The sequence below is a fragment of the Chrysochloris asiatica genome, unplaced genomic scaffold (genome assembly GCF_000296735.1).
Source record: "Chrysochloris asiatica unplaced genomic scaffold, ChrAsi1.0 scaffold00055, whole genome shotgun sequence".
Classification (NCBI taxonomy): Eukaryota; Metazoa; Chordata; class Mammalia; order Afrosoricida; family Chrysochloridae; genus Chrysochloris; species Chrysochloris asiatica.
Genome location: NW_006408573.1, coordinates 4,764,973 through 4,781,897, shown reverse-complemented (window position 1 = coordinate 4,781,897; position 16,925 = coordinate 4,764,973).

The following is a 16,925-nucleotide window of genomic DNA, read 5'->3' as shown; positions in this document are numbered from 1 at the left end:
CTCCAGTGTAGAGATGCTAAAGCAAATGGAAGAAATGAGGTGGTCCAAGAGCTGAACAGAAAATATCAAAGATCAGCTCAAGAAGATAAAGCCAAATATTTCAACAAAATGTGCAAAGATCTGGAGTCAGAAAACCAAAAAGGAAGAACACGCTCAGCATTTCTCAAGCTGGGGGAACTAAAGAAAAAATTCAAACTTCAACTTTTGTTACTGAAAGATTCTCTGGGAAAATTATTGAACGATGCAGAAAGCATCAAGAGAAGATAGAAGGAATACACAGAGTCACTGTACCAAAAGGAAATTGTTAATGTTCAGCCGTTTCACGAGGTAGCATATGATCAAGAACCAATGATACTGAAGGAGGAAGTCCAAGGTGGATTGAAGGAATTGGCAAAGAACAAGACACGAGGAATTGATGGAATAAAAACTGAAATCTTTCAAGAAAGTGAGGCGGCACAGGAGGCACTCACTCATCTCTGCCAAGAAATTTGGAAGACAACTCTCTGACCGACTGTTTGGAAGAGATCCATATTCGTACCCATTCAAAAGAGAGGTGACCCAATGGAATGCCGAAATCATCTGACAATCTCTTTGATATCCCATGAGAGTAAAGTTTTGCTAAAGGTAATACAGAAACGACTGCAAGCATACATTGACAGAGAACTTCCAGAGGTTCAAGCCGGATGCAGAAGAGGCCATGGAACGAGGGATATCATTGCTGATGTCCAATGGATCTTGGCTGACAGCAGAGAATATCAGAAAGATGTGTACCTGTGCTTTATTGACTACGCAAAGGCTTTCGATTATGTGGATCATGATAAGCTATGGACAACATTGCCCCAAATATGAGTATTCCAGAGCACTTAATTGTGCTCATGAGGAATCTGTACCTGGACCAAGAAGCAGTTGTTCGAACAGAACATGGGAACACTGAATATTTTACAATTTAAAAAAGGGTGCAACAAGGTTGTATTCTTTCACCATATGTATTCAACCTGTATGCTGAGCAAATAATCCAAGAAGCTGGGTTCTATGAAGAAAAAACGTGGCATCAGGACTGGAGGAAGACTCAATAACAACCTGCGATATGCAGATGATACAACCTTGCTTGCTGAAACTGAAGTGGACTTAAAACATTTACTGATGAAGATCAAAGAGCACAGCCTTTGGTATGGATTATATCTCAATGTCAAGAAAACAAAAATCCTCACCACTGGACCAATAAACAACATTCTTATCAATGGAGAAAAGATTGAAGCTGTCAAGGACTTCATTCTTCTTGGACCAACTGTCAACACTCATGGAAGCAGCAGTCAAGAATTCACACGGCATATTGCATTAGGCAAATCTGCTGCACAAGACCTTTTTAAAGTGTTGAAGAGCAAAGATGTCAGCTTGAGGACTAAGGTGTGCCTGACCCAAGCCATGGTATTTTCAATAACCTCACATGCATGCGAAAGCTGGACAGTGAATAAGGAAGACCATAGAAGAATTGATGCTTTTGAGTTATGGTGTTGGAGGAGAATATTTAAAGTGCCATGGGCTGCCAAAAGAACCAATAGATCCGTTTTGGAAGAAGTGCAGCAGAGTGCTCCTTGGAGGCCAAGATGGCCAAACTTCGTCTCTCATACTTCGGACATATTGTCAGGATAGACCAGTCAGTGGAGAAAGTTATCATGTTTGGTGAGGTGTAGGGTCAGAGAAAAAGAGGAAGACCCCAACCAGATGGATTGGCCAAGTGGCAGCATCAGTGGACTCAAGCGTGACAACAATAGTGAGGTTGGCCCTAGATCGGGCCATGTTTCATTCTACTGTGCATAAGATAGCTCTGGGTTGGGACTGACTCGATGGCACTGTGGCACTCCATATATATATATATGGAGTGTCCTGGTGTGGCACTGTGGGCTAATGCACTGGACTGCAAAGTCAGTTTGAATCACAAGGTCAGCAGTTCAAGCTCACCAGCTGCCCCTTGGAAACCTATACAGGGTCACTATGGGTCAGGACTGACTTGATAGCACTTAACAACAACATATACATATCTTCCCTAAATTTACATATGCCAGAAAAACAAATAAATCCGTGCTGGAAGAAGTACAGCCAAAATGATCCTTAGAAGGCAGGATGGCCAGACTTCATCTCTCATACTTTGGGCATGTTGTCAGGAGGGACTAGTCCCTAGAGAAGGCCAACATCATGGTTGGCAAAATGGAGGGTCAGTGAAAAAGAGGAAGACCCCCAACAAGATGTATTGGCACAGTGGCAGCAGAAATGGACTCAAATATAGCAACAGTTGTGAGGTTAGCACAGGATCAGGCAGGGTTTCATTCTGTTGTGCATAAGGTCGCTATGAGTTGCTACCAATGTGACAGCACCTAATAATAATAATAATAATAATAATAAAATTTATAAACATGTGATAGAATTATCACTGTTCATGAAGAAAACCCAGGTTTGGTGCCTGGTCAGTGGACCTCAAGTGTAGCCACTACCTGCCTGTCATGTTGCTATGATGCTGACAGATAAGACTTCTTGACTAAGGTGAGCTAGGAAGAAAGACCTGGCAATCTACTTCTAAAATTCAGTGAAATCCTGTGACTCAGAATGGTTCAATCTACAACTAAACATGGGGTTGATCTAGGACCAGTCAGTGTCTTGCTCCACTGTGCTAATTCTAGGACAAGGTAATTCATATAGAGAAGTATATGAATATTAAGTGTATTTATCACATAGTAGAAACAGCCATGATAATTACTGGTGGTTGGAATACCAAAGTTGGAAACAAGAAGTATTTGTAATTGGAAAATATCACTTTGGTGATGGAAATTATGCTGGAGATTGCATGATAGAATTTTGCAAGACCAATGATTTATTAATAGCAAGTTCCTTCTTTCAACAACATGAACAGCAACCATACATGTTGATCTCTCCAGGTGGAATACATAGGAATCAAATTGGCTGTAACTATGAGAAAAGGCAATAGAGAAATTCAATATCCTCAGCCAAAAACCAGGCCAGGGATCAACAATCAATTGCTAATATGCAAGTTCTGACTGAAGTGGAAGAGAATTAAAACAACTCCACAAAAGCCAAAATATAACCTTTAGTATATCTCACCTAAATTTAAAGGCCATCTTAAGTACAAATTTCATGCATTAGACACTAATGACTGGTGACCAGAAGAGTTGTGCAGGGACCTCAAGAATATCATTCATACATGATGAAAGGAAAGGGTCATTAAAAAGACAGGGAAAAAAGAGAAGAGATTCTTTAGCTTGTTGTTGTTATTGTTAAGTGCCATTGACTCATCGTGACCCTGTAGAGGGTTTCTGAGGAGGGGCTGGTGAGTTTGAACCACTGACCTTGAAGTGCCAATAGATCTTGCAGTCAAGTGATTATCTTTGAGCTTAGAGAGCTAAAAATGGCTGGAATAAATGACAATGTACAAGGGTGAGTCAAAAGTTACCTGTACTCTGTGTGTAGACTTTATTTTAATCAATATTTCAACATAATCTCTGGGAATTCCAGAACATTTCGTGGTGCTCTTGAGGATCCTGTATGTAGACCATGAGGCAGTCATTCAAACAGAACAAGGGAATGCTGTGTGTTTTAAAATCAGGAAACGGTGTGAGCCAGAGTCCTATCCTTTCATCCTTATTCGATCTGAATGTGGAGGAAGTAGTTGAGAAACTGGACTATATGATGAAGAAAGCATCAGCAAGATTGGAGGAAGACTCATTAACAACTTTTGATATGCAGATAACACAACCTTGCTTGCTGAAAGCTAAGAGGAATTATTGATGAAGATCAAACTATACAATCTTCAGTATGGATTACCATCAGTGTAAAGAAAACAGAAATCCTCACAAGTGGACCAATAAACAACATCATGCTAAATGGTGAAAAGATTGAAGTTGTCAAGAGTTTCATGTTACTTGGGTCCACAGCCAATGTACACGAAAGCAGTAGTCAAGAAATTAATCAACATATTGCCTTAGGAGTATGATGGCCCACTAACCACAACATCAGTGGTTTGAGCCCAACAGTCATTCTGAGGGAGAAAGACAAGGCTTTCTCCCCACTGAAAGATTTACAGCATCTCATCAGGAATCCTAGAAAGGATCCTATGAGTTGAAACTGACGATGAGATCACGTAGCAACAAAATCGATGATTGCACTGGCAGATCTACTGAAAAAGACCACTTCCAAGTGTTAAAAAGCAATGATATCACTTTGAAGACTAAGGTGTTCCTGACCCAAGCTAGGGTATTTTTGTTGCCCCATATGCCTGTGAAAGCTGAGCAATGAGTAAAGAGGATTGGAGAAGAATCGAAGTATTTGAATTATGGTTGGTGTACTTTGGACATTATCAGGAAAAGAACTTCATGCTTGATAAAGCAGACGGTCAGAGGAAACGAGGAAGACCCCCCAGTAATATGGATGGACACAGTGGGCTCACACAATTCTTACACAGATGACGCAGGAGTGGGCACTGTTGTTTTGTATTGTCACTCGATGGTACAACAACAACAACAGCAACAAACACTCCCACAAAGTTATCACCCAGGCCTTAAAAAAACAACCACTACCCAAGAAGTCCCCTTCAAATCCGCTCCTCCCCAGAGGTCACCACTAGCTTGACCTTTAGTAGCATAGATGAGTTTGGTCAGCCTAGACAATAGAAAGGACCGTTTTGTGTACATTTAAAGTTCATACAAAGGGTATCATTCTGCATGGATCCTTCAGCAAATGTTCTTGATATTTTTCCATGTTGATACTTGAGCTTCCTTTGTAAAACATTAAGAAGAGGGAGTTGATTTAAAGGAAAACATGAAATGCATACTGGGACAAATTGAACACGGAGTGTCAGCATTTAGGAAACACTGGATTGAATCCCACTACCTTCCCCTTTTACATGTGTGAACACGGAGGCCAGAGAGGCTACCCAGGGAGTTTGCGGGACCACGGGGACAAGACTCCCCCCCCCCCAAATACCAGAGGGCGCAGATACTTTCTGCTTTGTCAGGTTGCTAGGCAACATCCCTCCCACTCCACCCCACTGCCTCAGATATCAACTCTGTTTCCTAGCCAAGGTTAGTTCTTAGCCTTGAAGCACAGAGAGTAAATTGTTTGGGTTGAGTTGATTGTTTTAGGATTAAGCCTGGGATTGGGGTGGTGCGATGTGGGGGTGCCCGCAGCCCCACCCAGGCAGCTGTCCTGCCTTCGAAGTTATGACAAGTCTTACACTTGGCAGTTCCCCTCTGTGACCTATATTTTAATACGTGCTATTAGATTATTGCTAATGAGACATTTTAGGGATAAAAGAATTATGCTCACTGAGCAGGCTGTGGTAAAAGCACAATTGAATTACAGGCTGGGATCGTTGAGGACTCTGCGAGACAACCTGTCCCCCAGGCTGGGTCCGAATGGAGATATTAAGCTTTGGAAATTACACAGGAAAAATAAGTATAATTGATCTAAGGTAACTTCACTCGTCTAAATGAAATAATGTGATTGTTATAGGCAGAAAGGTTCAGCATAAGGAGCCGGATGGAAGAGACTTGCTATCTGCAAACAAAGTTATAAGTCAAAGCCCTCGGCAGTCACTTTTCTCTAAGGAGCAGAGCACTCTCCTGTGACTCCTCAGAACCTACTGGACCTTTGCAGGAAATGCAGTTAGTGGGAGCACTGGACATCCTCTCCTGCCCCTCCCTAACACCCCCTCAGATGCCCATGTTGGAAGCTCATGTCCCCCAGGCAGGTTGCCCAACATCTGCACAGCTCCCCTGGTTGGAAGAGACACTCATTTGGTGACTGACCAGTTGCTTGTGTTTAGCTATGTCCACTCTTATGAGTCCAGCCCTCTGTCCTACCTCCCTGGAACAAGCTTCCCCCAGTGAACCATCATTGCTCATTGCACTGTTGGTGTGATGAGCTCTGGATTGGCAAAATTACCCAAGACCCACACACACCCTGTCTCCAAGAAGCTTGCTAGCTCCCCTCCCCATCCAAAAAAAAAAGCTAAAGAGGATAGAGAGAAACACTGTAAACTGATGATATATGGAGGGGATAATAATCAATGTAATGAAACAAGCTATATGAATGGTTGAATGTGAAGCTGATGATGTGCCCTGTGAACTTTCACTCAATGCAAAATAAAAACATTTAATTAAAAAAAAGAAGCTTGCTAGCTAAAAAAACAGAAATGATATCCCCCTCTCTGGGCTTTATGTTCACATTCCTTAGGGTCCTTTATTGATTCTTGGTTACTTGGGGCAACACTATTTCTGACATTGTTCCTAAAATGATAGGAGCCTCCCAGTCAGGGCATGTTCTGCAAATCTGTAAGGTCTGGGACTTTACATCTTGTCTATTGCTTCCATTCTGCCCACCCCAACTTTGCCAGCAATACAGCTGTCTGCATACCTCCCAATGGATGCCCTACTTTGCCTCCAAATATTGCTGCATCTAATTGATTCTGACTCATGGCCACACCTTGGGTGCAGAGTTGAACCGCTTCATAGGTTTTCAGGGCTGTGTTCTTTCAGAAGCAGTCTGCCAGTTCTTTCTTCCGAGGCATCTCTTGGTGGGTTTGGAACACCAAGCTTGTAGTTGAGTGCTTAACTGTTTGTACCACCCATTGGCTCCTTTAAAGCATGCACTTAGCCTTTTAAATTTTACCCTCTACTAGCTTAAACTCGAGTAGAATATGTAGACACAAGAGATTTCTTCCATTGCTTTCTCTCTCCATTCTTTTTTCTCTCTCCCTCTTTATTTCTTTCTCTTCTTTCTCTCCTTTCCACAAATATACTGTGGTCACTTCCTGTGTGTTGGGGACAGTTCTGTGAGCTGGTATTACAGTGACAGACAAGACAGATGAGGTCCCTGCTTAAAATGGAGCAAGGGGAAGAATCATGGCAACAAGTATCAACAATACTGACAAACGCTCAGAAGAAAAGACAAACTGATGGATCAAATTTAGCCATAAAGGCCCTGGTCTGGATGCTCAGGGATGGGCTCCCCAAGGCCTCTCCTCAGAGAGCGGGACTTCGATAGCCTGCAGCACAACCCCAGGACAGGTGAGAGTGGGGGACAGCTGCAAGAAGGGCAGCGCAATGGGGAGAAATGGCGCTAGATGGAGTGAAGAGGTGGGCAATGGCACCTTCTGTAGTCCCACTAGGTTGCTAGTTGAAAGGTTGGAGGTTCAAGTCCACCCAGAGGAGCCTCAGATGAAAGGCCTGGTGATCTAGTTCTGAAAAAGAAGCCATTGAAAACCCTGTGGAGCACAGTTCTACTCTGACACACATTGGGTTGCCATGAGTTGGAATTCATTCAATGACAACTTGTTCTGGGTTTTTGCTACTCTAAGAAGAATGGATTTGCTTCTCTCAACACAGTGAGGAAGCTACTGAGACTTGTATAAGGTGAGTTGTTAAATGATGTGGAGTTGGTTCTGACCCTGTATAGGGCTTCCAAGGAGTGGCTGGTGAGCTTGAACTGCCAACCTTGCAGTTCAAACAGACTTTGAAGTCTAGCTCATTAACCCGCAGCACCACACCAGGACACCAGAAGGAGAGTGACATGGTCAAATTTGCCTTTTGAAAGGGATGGAGCAAGGGGCTGGGCAGAGGCGCTGAGCTGCCCAACACCTTTAGGGTCGCTTCAAGGAGCAGGAGTTGAGGCTTTCCTCCCAGGCAGGAGAAGGATTGGCAGGAAATCAAAGGGTGGTTGTAATGAAAATGTAAAGCAAGACCACATGAGAACAGTCTGTGGAACATTTTCTGACCCTAAAAAAAAATATTTAAAAAACAATGAAAAAGCAAATGAAAATGTTTTCTCTACTTCTTTACAAATATGATTGCCCTTGCTCTGAAAGCTGCTCAGCTTGTCTGGTCCCGCTGAGAAACCATCTTAGGACTTTTCTCTGTCATTCAAAGTTGAACAAAGAATCATCAAAGAAGAGCTACTGGACCCAGAGCATCTCCGGTGGGGCTACTCTCCTGATGGGTTTGTGAACAATCACCTTGTAAAGAGCACAGAGTTTGATTGTTCTTAAGTAAATCTCACTTCACCCTGCCAACAAAAGGTGACATTTAGTATGTGGAGCTGGGGAAATCCTTTTTCCTCTAGAGCCAATGACTGACTCCACTGAGTTGTTTACAACCTGGCTGGATGGGGCTGGTGAAAGGAGATGTGGATAAGACTCTTGTGGTTCAATAGTGAGTAATTGTTATTAGGACTGACTGTGAGTGTTGCAAGTGTAAAGGTAGATGTTTTGTAATAAAAGGAGGGGAGTGGCTGATCTTACAGTCCAGGAGCGGAGGACCCTGGGACAATCAAGGGAGAAAAGCGGAGTACAGGACCATATCCAGAGAAGCAGCAACACCAGAGATGGAGGCAGAGACAGTGATGTGGAGAAATGGAGCAGCTGGGAACTCTGGACTCAGAGAGGGAGAGGGGCTGTGTGCTGGTGGCCGGGGTGGGGGGGCAGGCTTGCGGGGTATACCCTTTGTTTGTTTGAATGGTTATATATTCCTGAATGCTTTGGTGTACATCAAAAAAAAAAACAAAAAACAGAGGGAATGGAAGCAAATGCTGTTGAATGATGATGCATGGAGGGGATTGTAATCATTGCAATGAAATGAAATACGATAGGATGAATGTAAAGCAGATATTCTGCCATGTAGACTATCACTCAATTCACAATAAAAACTTTTTTTTTTTAAGCCAATGATTGAGTCTCAGAGACTCCCCAGGTTAATCCCCAGAGAAAAGGAGTTTACAAGCAGAAGTACACATGCTAATTTTACAGTTGTTGTTGTTAAGTACCATGGAATTGGATCTGACTCATAGCGACCCTGCACAGGGTTTCCGAGGCTGTAAATCTTTACAGGATCAGAACGCCTCATCTTTCTCCCACAGAGCCGCTGGTAGTTTTGAACTGCCAATCTTGAGGTTCACAGCCCGATTCGTAACCACTACACCACCAGAGCTCCTTAATTTTAGCAATATGAACTTCTTTTTCTGTTAGTTCGCAATAAAGAATGTACACTTCAATCTTTCCCATTGCACTTACACACAACCCTCTCTTTGGGCCTCAGTTTTTCCTTTCTGTATAATGGGCAGAAGGATCATCAAGGGTCATGTCTGTTCTGATATCGCGTCTTTACTGAGAAGAGATGCAATTGCAGACTTACTGACTTCATTTATTTTTTTTCTTTTTTCATGGCCATCAAGAGAGTCCTGGTGTGGTGCTGTGGGTTAATACGCCAGACTGCAAAGCTGTTTGAACTGCAAGGTAAGCGGTTCAAGCTCACCAGCTGCTCCTCAGAAACACTATACAGGGTCGCTATGGGTCAGAACCGACTCAATGGCACGTAACAACAACAAGTGGCTATCAAATCACCTCAAACTCACGGCAACCCCGTGTACGTCAGAGTAGAACTGAGCGCCATAGAGTTTGCAACACTCATTTTTCAGGAGTAGATTGCCCGGTCTTTCTACTTTCTACTGAGTGTACCCGAACTTCTAATGAGTGTGTTAGCCATTTTTACCACCCAGGGACTCTATTGGCACTATATATGGGGCTAAATGTTGTGTTCCACCTCTCTAATTTAGTCCTGGGGTGGGAACCAGGAACGCCACCGACTGGTTGAGAGAGAAGGGGCTGCTGGGTCAGGCTGGCTGCTGCTGAACACTCACATTTCAGTGTGTAATTACATTTCCCCAACTTCTCCTCTTGTTTTTGTCACCTAGGGTCCTTGCAAAAAGCCTTCATTAGTTTCCAATTGTCTGATTCTCTTTTTCTTTTTTTTCCTGTTACCTTCAGACTTTGAAATTAGCTCAGTGACTCAGCCATTTGAATTCTTATTCATTCCAGGCTCCCGTGCCTATCTGTCTATCCTCTGTTCTGTTTCCGGGAAGCCTGGCTTAGACTTTAACTCTTCCTAAGCAGCCACAAACCAAGTCCAGATCAGTTACTCCTTGTCGCCTTCGCCCCTAAAGCACCAGTGACCCACTTGTCATGTCTCCAGAGCTCTAAGCCCTACTGAAAAACAGGAAGAGAATTCTGAAGTTTCTCCACTTTTTTCTTTTTTTTAAAAAAAAAGCAAGTGACTTGAACATCACAAGCTGTTGCTAATAAAAAGAATCATAGAATTTCTAGGACAGAAGGGACTTCAGAGTTTATCCAATGAAGTATTTCTCTCCACCATATCATCCCCAAACAACAGCCACCTAGCCTGAACTTGAATGCCTCCAATGATGGGGAGCTTTCTACCCCCAAAAGGTAACTGATCCTACCTTTAGACATCTCTGATTGTTAGGGAGTTCTTTAAGTACTATCTGTCTCCCCATAGTTTATGCCTGTTGACCCTGAATTTTAGCCATTTTTATTGCTGTTGTTAAGTACTAGCAAGTCAGTTCTGATTTGTAGAAACCCTGTATAGGGCTTTCCAAGGAGCGGTTGGTGAGTTTGAACTACCGACCTTGCAGTTCAGTGCTTTATCCCACAGCGCCACACCAGGACTCCCTTAGCCTTTGGATCCACACAAAAGAAGTTGAATTTCTCCTTCTACATGACCAGCTTTCAGGTATTTGAAGACAGAAGTAACAACTGCTGCTCTTTCACACACCCACTGTGGATTTTCTTTTCTTTAGACCAAGCGGCCATCCCCAGTGATTTTTGTTGCTAATGAATTGTGTGCTATTGAGTTGATTCCATGTGAAAGATAATAATAGAACTAACTCAGAGGGTTGGGTTGGGTTTTACAAACACTTACAGAAGCAGATCTCCTGAGGAGCCTCTGAGTGAACTCAAACCGCCAAACTTTCAGTTAGAAGTTACGTACTTAAGTGCCTTTAAATGTGTCTTCATAGACTGTTTCCAAAGTAGAGTCCCTGGAATTGCCTCTAAGGTACAGAGACCCATTTCATTCCCGCCTCAGCCACTGACTCTCATTTTGGTTTCCGGTTTACACTGATTGCATCCTGTTAAAGCACAAATGCTTGCAGAACCTGATAACCCAATACACCTGCCCGCCATCTCACCCCAGGGCCAGGACGGAAGCCAGGAAGGGGCTCCGCATCACACAGCCACGGCTTCTGTCACAGGGAGTCACAAACCAGCACCTAATGGACAATCCTGAGCTCTCCATCCTGCTTTCCCCAGTCTACCCAGTGCATCACAAACCAGGACGTTTCCTAGAAAAGTACAAGTTTCTGGCATCTCATCAAACTTCAGGAACTCTGTCTGGGCAGTTGACCTCTGACCCTGACTTTTCTGTCTTACCCAACCTTGTTGCTCTCTAGGTCAACGGCACCTCTTGGCAATCCCATTTGTTCCGCAGGGTTTCCAATGCCTGTTTTTTTGAAAGCAGGTTGACAGGCCTATCTTCGCTGGCTGAACATGAATTTCCGTCCTAGCTTTTGTTTAGCAGCCTAGCGCATTCATCATTTGTGCCACCCAAATACGTCCCATCAGCCTTTCTGCCTAGCTTCTGCGATGTTTGAGAGTTTGCCATCTCTGCTCTTGAAAGCTCTACCCTTTCTGGCACCAGCAGCGCCCCAGCGGTGTTTAATCCTGTCTGGTAAGGAGTTATGATTTTGCCTTCACACACACATCTGGGGATTTTCATGTCCACCCCACCTCCCTGGTCCATCATTGGCCCTCACTGTGAAAGTGTACCTACGTGATCATCGCCAGCTATTTCCTGACCTCCTGAAGCTCAGTGGCTCTCCTGTCTTTGCACATACCCTTCCCTCTGCCTATGGCGTCCTTCTCCTTCTCCTTGCTCCATTCTATGCTATGCAAACGCACATCCTTCTCTGAGTGCACCGTGCAGACTGTCTTTCCTCCCAGCATTGTCTAAGAAGTGACTTTGTTTTTCTGTCTTTCCTACACAGTGAATAGAAAAAAGTATGACAAGTTCTCTAGGGGACCCAGCCCAGGAAGTGTGCCTCCACAGATAGACTGGGATCCAAAGTGACTCGGGAAATGGGGCCACCCTTAGGACTTGCAGACCAAACCCTGGTGAAGACTTAACAACAAGCACTTTCTCCACTTTTACAAACAAGACATGGGCCAAGGACTGGAAACAAATTCAAATCCGCCTGCACTTTGTTTTCTTCAGTTAGAAGGGGAAGGTGGGTCAGTCATTTGGGGCATCAGGAGCAGTTTCTGTGGATTAAGAGTGGAGCCAGCATTTCTCCTTATGACAGACCCCTTCTTTGTTCTAAGAGGGATCACTTTGGAAAGGCTTCATAATCTGACAAATGTAAAGCAAGTCCCCAAGCATTGTTGTTGGGGTAACTGTGAATTGTGTAGTAACTCAAGTGCAGATGCCAGAGGCTAGGGTATTAACACAAAAGGGTGCGTCTTGGCACCATTCTTTCTCCCCCCAAACATGAGAAAAATGTTCTGTTTGCTCTTGATGCACAAGTGCTCCTGTTGTTGTTAAGTATTTGCTCACAACAGATTACAGGATCCAACATACACATTCAAGGGCATGTGGGCCCTCTCCTTCATCCAGATGAAGAAAGACCATAACCTGGGCTTGAACTTGGCTTGGGGCACTGTCCTGGGGGAGTAGCAGGACCAGGCAGTGTCTCACCCGGTTGCACATGGGCTGTTCTGAATTGGAATTAGCTGGGCGACACCTAACAATAAGCGACAACCAGATTTAGTAAGATGTGTGGTGACTCACAGCAGTGACCCTGCACCATCAGGGGACAATGAGATCCTGCTCCTATTAAGGAAAAGTGGGGGCTGTCAGATGTGTGGGGGAGGGAGGTGCTCCTCTCTCTATTGAACATGGTATTGGGACCCTGGTCTCCAGAGAGTGGCATGTTGTAAGGGAGAAAAAACAATGTATTGTAACCCTAATGGAGAAAGGTGGTCATCAGAGCAGAAGTTCTGGTGACCGCTTTGACGTGTTCCTTTTCTGAAATGCCATTCCTGCCGAAGAGGCTCAAGGCCTCAGTAGTGTTTGGTAGGCTTTACATCTTGGCATGAGCATGCTTTAAGGAATGAAGGAGGGAGTGGGCAGCAACCCTGAGGAACAAGAAACGTGGGTCCAGGGTGAGAGGTGACAAGTGACCAGCAGGGTAGGCCTGTTAGAAGTGGAGAACATCGTGGGGATTACTGGGAAGCCTGTTGCCCAAACCTCATAAAAGACTCGGTTTTAATTGTTCCAAAAGATAAAGCCACAAATGGAACCAGAGATGGCTCTCCTAGCCCGAGACAAGGGCAGTTTGTGTAGGCGGTGCTCCCAGGAAGCAGGAATGGAGTAACAGGAAGAGCATCACAGGGAAGGAGGACAAGCCAAAATAGGGTGTTTTCAGGGGGTGCTGTGAGCATTGGGGCTCAGTTCTGCCTGTCTTCTAAGAGGCATGAGGAATACCTCCCCACATCTCCCCTGAAGGGTGAGAGGCAGAACATAAGGCTGGGTCACTGCCAAAAGGCATTGACTGCCCTGCAAGTTCAGTGTACAGGCCAGGCTGGTTAGAGGCATACCAGCATCCTCTGCGGCAGAATGCAGACTGGGCACTGTGCCCTCTGGAGGCTGCTGTGGGTTGGCGTCCACTAAGAAGTCTCTGCAATACCTGGGGCTGAAACCAGAGGTGGGTTGGGTGATCATGGTGCTGGGCACCAATGGTGTCTCCATGTTGGGCATAACAGGAGGGCAGCCTGTAAGGAGCTCAAAAACACTTCTTGCCCCAGCCCAGCACCCTTATGACAGAGCTTGCCCACACCCAACAAGGAGATCTCAGAAAGGGTGACTCACTCCCTCCTGAGGGCTGGGCTGAGCCACAGGGCTGAGTTGCCAACAGCTTACTTGACTGTCTGGCATAGCCTGGGACCAGGAGAGCAGGTGACATGTCTGTGCCACAATTGTCCTGCGAGTGACAGGTGACAGGACCATGCTGATGTATGGGATGTGTTGGAGAAGCTCTGGCAAAGCTGATGTGGCCTCACCCTCAAAGTAGACTGAGGCTTACAGAGGGTGACTGGAAAAGTTTTACCTTGGGTGACAGCCAGGAGAGAAGCCTACAGAATGAAATCTTGGTTAGAAATGGCAGGGGAGAAGTTTGCATCTCCTTCTTGTTAGCCGAAATCTTGACGAGAGGTCAGAGTTTATGAGCAATCATTCTGCTGGGTGGTCTGAGTTCCTGGTCGTGACAGACTGCTCGGTCACTCACTACTCAGGCTGCTACGCTCTTTAAGGTCTGGTGCTTTTTTTTTTTCCAGGCTCTTCTATCCCCACCTCTCCTCACAGCCTCTCCTCCAGCCACACTGGTTGGCCCTCTTTATTTTCTTCACCATCATGTACTGCTCCTCTGCCTGGGATGCGCATTCTCTTCCTGTTTACTTGTTGGTGTCAAGTGCCATCAAGTTGGTTTTGACTCATAGTGACCCTGTATAGGGTTTCTGAGGAGCAGCTGGTGAGTTTGAACTGCTGACGTGGTTCACAGTCCAGTGCTGATCCTACAGTTTCAAACCAGGAGTCCCACCACACCAGACTTTGGTTCCAATTCCACTTCCTTAGAGACACCTCTTATGCCCTACCAACCAGGTCAGATTCCCTGACACAACTCCAATTGTATCCAGTAACTCGAATCACAGGCCTCATCCCAAACATCATTAAGTGTTAGACTATAAGCTTCTTGAGGGTAAAGACCATGTCTTGGTTACCACATATCCTATATCCTTAGGTGTTAGCACAGTGCTACCACCCCGTAGGTGTTCAAAACCTACTTTGTTGCATTCAGGACTTGGTCAGACCATCAGGAGGGAAAGTTGGCATGGAGTAGACTCCAACCTATGGTGAGCCCATATGTGTCAGAGTAGAACTGTTCTCCCAGGGTTTTTAATGGCTGAGTTTCCAGAAACAGATAACCAGATGTTTCTTCCAAGACACCTCTGGATGGACTCAAACCTTCAACCTTTCCATTAAAATCTGAGCATGTTTTTCATTTGCTCTACCCAAGGAAACCCAACCTGTGACTACTGAAATACAGAAATACGTATGATCCAGATAGAGTGTGGATACAACTTCCCAGTGGAAGCCTGGGGGTCTAGAAGGTTGTTGATAAAATTGTTCAGCTCCATATTTGGATACAATATATTTACGAAACATACAAAGATCTCTTTCACAATCAGTCATTGCTGCCTCCAGGCAGATGGCTGAAGGATGACCTCACAGAAAAGTCAATTAGATGTTTCCATGAATGACCCAAGGCCCCTTAGTCCACTCTGGTCCACCCAGAAATTCATAAAGGGGCGAGGTGGATGGACTAAAATGCTGACATGCCATCTACAGCATCTCCTAATCCCATTTAATCTGCACAGAACATTGTAATGCTGCTTTGGGCTGGGCAGATCCTGTGATAGCACCCCAGTTCTCACTGGGCAGGAAGTGGTTAGACATTAGCTTAGCCCCCTGGTAACTGTCATCTTAGTTTTCATCTGTAAAGAAGCATCAGTGTTTGTGAGCTATTCCAGATGGAGGTTTAGAGTTTGTTGCTTCTTCTAACTGAGCTCAGATCCAGGATCCTTGAATTTCAGTTGTGTCGTAATTGGGTGTGGTTTTCTCTCCTTAGGGGACACAACCTCAGTTCACATCAAATCCACTCAGTTCAGATCATATAAAAATATCTAAGTTTGTTCTGAGCATGTTGTTGTTAGGTGCTGTCCAGTCAGTTCAAACTCATGGCAACTCTACGTACAACACAATGAAACAGACCCGTCTACACCATCTTCAGAATAGTTGTTATGTTTTAGCCCCTTGTTGTTACCACTGTGTCATTCCATCTTATTGAGGGTCTTCCTCTTTTTCACTGATCCTCCATTTGGCCAAACATGGTGTCCTTCCCCAGGGACTGTTCCCTCCTGATAATATGGCCAAAGTATCAGAGATCAACAACCGCCATCCTCACTTCTGGCTGTACTTTTCCCAAAACAGATTCGTTTGTTTTTCTGGCAGTCCATGGTACTTTCAATATTCTTCTCCAACACAATAATTCACATGCATCGAGTTTTCTACCGGCATTCTTATTTACTGTCCAACTTTCACATGCATATGAAGCGACTGAAAATACCAAGTCTTGCTTGGGTCAGGCATACCTTATTTGCTCTTTAAAGTGTCCAACTTTAAAGAGGTCTTTTGCAGAAGATTTGCCTAATAAAACATGCCATTTCATTTCTTGACTGGTGTTTCTATAAGCATTGGTTGTGGATCCAAGCAAATCTTTGACAACGTCAATCTTTCCTTCATTGGTAATGGCGGTATTTATTAGTCCAGTTGCAAGTTCTTGTTTGTGTTACATTGTGGTGCAACACATATTGGTCTGTAGTCTTTGATCATTATATCAAGTTCTCCTCCCTTTTAGCAAGCAATTTTGTGTCATTTACATATCAACGGTTGTTAATAAATCTTCCTCCAATTCTGATGCCATATTCTCTTTCATATAATCCAGCTTCTCTGGTTATTTTCTCAACATACAGATGGAATAATTATACTAAAAGAATACCTGGCACACACTTTCCTGATTTTAAACCAATCTGTGTCCCCTTGCTTTGAAGGACTGCCTCCTGGTCTATGTATAGTTTCCTCAAGAGCACAATAAGTATTCTGGAATATCCATTCTTCAAAATGTTATCCATAATTTGTTATGGTCCACACATTAAACAAAGCACAACAAAACATCTTCCTGGTAGTCTTTGCTTTCTGTAAAGATTTATTTAATGTCAACAATGGTATCTCTCATCCATGTCCTCTTCTGAACTCGACTTGAATTTCTCCTTATTGATATAATGCTATGATCATTTAAAAATTATCTTCAGCAGACTTTTACTTGTATGTGATATTAATGGTACTGTTTGATGATTTCCACCTTCTGTTGAGTCACTTCTCTTTGGCATAGAC